Consider the following 5,403-nt stretch of genomic DNA (forward strand, 5'->3'; position numbering starts at 1 on the left):
GGAAAAGGGAATTCAGCATAGGGAAGTTTTTTTAGACTGTGCATTAGGAATTTATATTTCTTTGTATGTGTGTGCTTTTGCATATTCCTGATACTGTTCTATTATTGTTTATCTGCAACATAATTAAAAGAAACAACACTAGCCTACGCTCATCCTACCTAGGGCGTTGCAAAATATTCTATAAACACTCATTAACACAACCTATTTTTGTAACCCTACTAAGTATTCTTAACTATATCAAAAAGCTGAAAAAGCCTCAAATGGAAGCAGTATGCAGTAATTGAAGAAAACTTGTTTTTTAAAAGTATTTTCTTTTTACAAGCCACTCCAAGTTGATTTTTAACTCAGGAAGTGGGGCGGGGGCATGAAGGCAGATTTATCTGGTGCAAACACATCCTCAAACGTTCATCAGCTATCAGTTTTCTCACCACGTGTAGGCTTGCACGTGGAAGATTTTTGTACTTGTCCAAGAGCCAAATTGAGAGTTTTTTGGGGGGTCATCCCACCCCAACCCCAAAAGGGGGGGAAGCGGCAGCATTTTGAACCTGAATCAGCAGGCATGATTCAGTATTTCCTTCCCTCACGTGAGCTTGCTCTGAGACAAAGGCTCTAATCTTCAACAATGAGTATCACACCCATCCTGCAGCAGCTTCATTGGTTACTGGTCAGCTTCTGAGCTAGATTCAAGTTGCTGGTCTTGACCTTTTAAAGCTCTACACAGCTTGGGGCCGGGGTACCTGTTCACCCACATGAACCTGCCAGGGCCCTCCACTCATCATCTCAGGCCCTGCTCATGGCTCTGCCACTAACGGAGATCCGGTTGGTGGGGATTAGGGACAGAACCTTTTTGGTTGTGGCCCCGGCTTTGGAACGCCCTTTCTGAAGAGCTTGCCATGCTCCCTCCGTGTTTTAAAAAAACAACTAAAAACACATCCTTTTAAAAAGGCTTGTTAATGCTCCATCTTTGGTTATATCTGGTAGGGTCTTTAGTTTTTAATGTTTAGAATTCTCAATTTTTAGCTTTTAAAATAACTTTTAATTTGAAAATTAATACTGATTGTGGTTTTTAACTTGACTTTTAACTTGTTTACTTAATTTGGTTAATGTTATTACTTTTATTGTATCTATTTTATTGTTGTGAACCGCTCCAAGCAATAGTGTACTGGAGGCGCAAATAAACAAACAAACAGTCCCATCCAAATGCAAACCAGGGTAGACCCTGCTTAGCAAAGGGGACAATTCATGCTTGCTACTACAAGATTAGCTCTCCTCCCTTATAAGCCATTTTAATCTGGTTTAATTTTTTAAAATTTTAATTTATTGTGTGTGTGTGTGTGTGTGTGTGTTGTGTTGATGTAGCCCCAAGCCACTGTAGGAAGGCTTATGTAAATTACATAAATAATAAATGCAGTCAGCAAATCAGTATCATGTACTGGCCCAACATCTAATGTAAGGGTATACAGGTTATATAATGTTTTATTAGTCACTGAAGTTACATACCATAGATCACTGCAAACTATTACTGTGGCAATTTGACATGTTTCCACAAATATTTTTAACTTATGGTTCTCTCAGTAAAAGCGGCCCTGTGAAATCAAGGTGATACGAATTTTTCATGACTTTGCACACACCCAAGGTGGCTTTTTCATTGGCCCAGGATGTGTCAATTATGGGTTTACCACTTTATCTTGTAAGGGTTACTCGCTTAATAGAAAATTCCCAATGTTCCAAAGACCTTTTGGTCCCTGCAGTTTTGAATACTTCAACATTTGTGAAGTTCAAATCTGTATCATCCTGTTTCTCACTATTTTGGTAAATTAACATTTTTCCCCTCTTTGGTGTAACTTGCCTTTCCCCCTTCCTTAAATGGATAATATGAATGCTGCCTATTCAAATGGTAGTGTCTGAACTGAAATTGTTAGATTTTGCTGACCATAATCCAGCAAAAATTAGTTACACATATCCCGTTAATGTAAAATACTAATTTTGGATGGATTGTGGCCAATATTTGTTTACATTATGGATGTCAGTAGTAATTGCAAAGTGTAAGAGTCTTTTCAAAATGTCCAAGTCCATATTAATGTTATAGGATATTGTATAGCTTAATACGGAATCCTAAGAATCATGATGTGACTCTGATTTATAGTCACATTAGATTAAGGAGTGCCTCCATTTTGTTTTGCACGTGAAAGACCTCATTTGGAATCTGTTTATCCAAATCTCTGTCCCTCTCATCTGTTCACAAACATAAATTGCATAAAGTTAATTGGGATGGGTGGGCTTCCCTAATTACTGTATAGAAGTGCATTAAAAATTATGCAGCCAGTCTTATCAAATGGATTTTGCTGCAAAGGTTTGAGAATTGTTAAATTGAAATATTCAGTAAATCTTGGATGGCCTTAATGTTAATGAGGAAGCAGCAGAGCACAACACACAATTAAACTTAAAGCAGTTGAAATATGAACTGTTCCACTTATGACTTTTGTCCTTGCTAGGATACTATGGGAAGTTATGGCAGAAGACTAATTTCCATTTTGTAGTTCTCCTTCGGCCTGTTTTCTTTTACCTCCCATACACCCTGCATTTGCCTTATATGCTCTGTAACAAAAATCTGCCATTTGCATTGCAGTGAGCTGCTCAGGTCTACAAATCCGCTGCTGCTAAAAGGTCTGCCTGCACTTGTCAAACTTCCATCTGTTCTGTTACTCATACACTTTTCTTGTGCATGTTCATGCTGGCTTTGACAATCTTACCAAAGCCCTCTGTTGCCCAGGGTCTTTGGGTAGATTTTCGTCCTGGCACAAGAGGACAGAGGCCAGTGCTTGGCACTACTGCCTCACTATCATGCTTGGAGGACCAGGCTGTGTGTCTAAATGTTGACCAAGCTGTATTGGCTAATTAATCCTGTATGCTAGTCATGCTTAGTACCACTAGTTTCAGAAATAAGAAAGCAGCAGTAGATAGGCTAGGTATGGGCCTTGAGGCCCAGCCTTGTTGATTTCCTCTACCTAACTCTAGAATTGAGCTGTTGGTTTCTGCTGCTTTTGGTTTAGGGACAAATTTGTTTTTGTGCAGAACAATTATACAGCTGCGCAAGCTGTGGTAGTAAGGTGTCGGACTTGTCTCTTATTTTTATCCTGCCTCCTTTGGTATTCTATTATAAAAGCAAGGTTATTTGTCTTACGGTCTGAAAGCTGGCATGGAGAAGCTACCTACCTGATTAGTATAATCTGACCAAATGCAATGTACAGCTAAATTACAGTGCGATGGAGGACAAGCTTTTTCTGTGTCTGTGTTCTCCTCTCCGCCCAACCAGCATACCTTCACCTTTTTTTTTTGGCATACACTAGCAAAATGTAATCCTTTATTTCAGGATTGTCATAAATCCCTCTCTCAGCTTTAGTCCCCTCCTCCCTGGTTTGGAGGAAATTAATGAAGTACTTTTGAACCACTTGACAAACTATAATAAAAAACAGCTAACTTACAAAGATGAGACAGAGTACGTGAAGTTCTTTCAGCACTTGTGAAATACTATAGGGTTGCTATAAAGCTAAGCTTTGCACCAGCCAGCCCTAAGCAAGCTCATCTAACGTTTAAAATACATTCTTTTGAAGAATGTCTTTCAAAAGACATTCTAGGGTTTTTAAAAAAGCTCTTTGGTTTAAGCCAAGAATTAGCTTAAAATGTACTGTATGTACCAAAAGTTGTAGACTGACAGAGTAGTCAAGTCTGAATAGTTGCCCTGCGCCAGATGCAGCGTCACCATCTCAATTTGACTGCTCTGGATATTGGCCATAAGCATTCTCAGACTTGCTCTGCTTGTAAATGCTAAACAGTACATTTTTAAGGGGGCCAACCTGTTGGAAAGGCCAGTTCTTTGCATGTCAACTCAAATGCATGCCTTGCTGTCTTGAATAATAGCCACATGATGATAGACACTTGCCAAAATGCCTATATTATTGTCTTTTATCTATATGGTCCATTTATCAACTTTGTTCCATATACTCCTGTCTCTCATTAGTACTGCCTGCCATGCCTTGTAACTCAATGAAGATACTGGAGTTGCATACTGGAAAAAGTGAGGATCAGTGTACAGTAAGCTGGTCCCTGCATTTGTAGTTGCCTGAGCTTCAGCTTTCCAGTCAACCTGCTGAAGAAGTGAGTTGAAAGACCAAGGGAACGTGTGGGTGTATGGAGGCTACACTTGTAAGCAAACACAATGTAGGAGACTGTAAAACAGGTTTCCTGATTACATGACACAGAAGTTGGCAAGTGCCTTCATTTGAATTTGCCATGCATTCTGGTACATGAGTGAGCTTGTAAGCATCTTAAATTGAAGTGTCCAGTTTAATTCTAGAAAAATTTAGAAATCACCTTTAGTATTTAGCAACTTTCTCTGAGTGGGGGAAGTAATAGGTAGCAGATCATGATCAGCTGTAAAATACTGACTTAGTTTCATTTTAAATCTAACAGAAGCCAAGAATGAAATTATTTCCAGCAGCAGGAAGAGTGGGTGCATGGGTCTGTAGTTGCAGCAGCATTTCTTCAGATTGTGGAAACTAGAGGGTAATTTAAGAAGTTAAGTTAGCAGCAGCAGACTGGGACACGCCTGCTTCATTTCCCCTGAAACTCTGGCTCCTGCCCAGGCTAAAATTACTGTCTGCTTAAGCTCCCTAGTACAAGTCATAGGCACATCAGTCAAAAAGGATAAAGTAATGTGGCCTGCCTCCAAGGTTAGAAATATAATCTGAAATGTAAACCACCCATGCTCTGCTGAAATTGAAGTGGAGGGCAGTTAGTCTGCAAATGCACTGAACCTTAAGATCTTGCAAGGCACCCCTGCTTCAGTAGCAAGGGAGGCTATTTAGAGAAGGGATGGGATTCACCGTGCCTCCTGCTGGTAAAGTAAAATGCTCATGAAGGTGTCTTACATTTTTTCCCCTGTTCTACTTGGCAACCAATGCCAAGCGTTACCACCCTCTATATTTTCCATAACAAGTAAGCCTGTTCCTACTGACCAAGTGTTTGGGAGTCCCTGCTTTGTAGCTCTTGTGTGGCTTTTATTTGACCAAACCTCCCGCACCTTACAAGAATAAATTGAGAATATGATAGCCTCTTAATGCAGAAATTATAGTTCAGCTGGTATTTGGAAGGTTTAAATCAAGATGTTTATCCTTTTAGCATAGCAGTACTTAACAATGAGCTGTGTGACAAATCGAAAATACTGCAGACACTATCTGACCCCCAGAGGTGGAAGGGGGGAGACTCACACTGACAGATCCTTAAGCAGTTCTGCTGATACAGGCAAGTCATTGCACGTGGATATCTTCAGAAACTATATTTTCTTACCTCCCCCCCAAAACAGATTTCATTAAATGCCAGCTATATATAAAATTCCATTAG

Source organism: Hemicordylus capensis, chromosome 2 (assembly GCF_027244095.1).
Source record: "Hemicordylus capensis ecotype Gifberg chromosome 2, rHemCap1.1.pri, whole genome shotgun sequence".
In the NCBI taxonomy this organism is placed as follows: Eukaryota; Metazoa; Chordata; class Lepidosauria; order Squamata; family Cordylidae; genus Hemicordylus; species Hemicordylus capensis.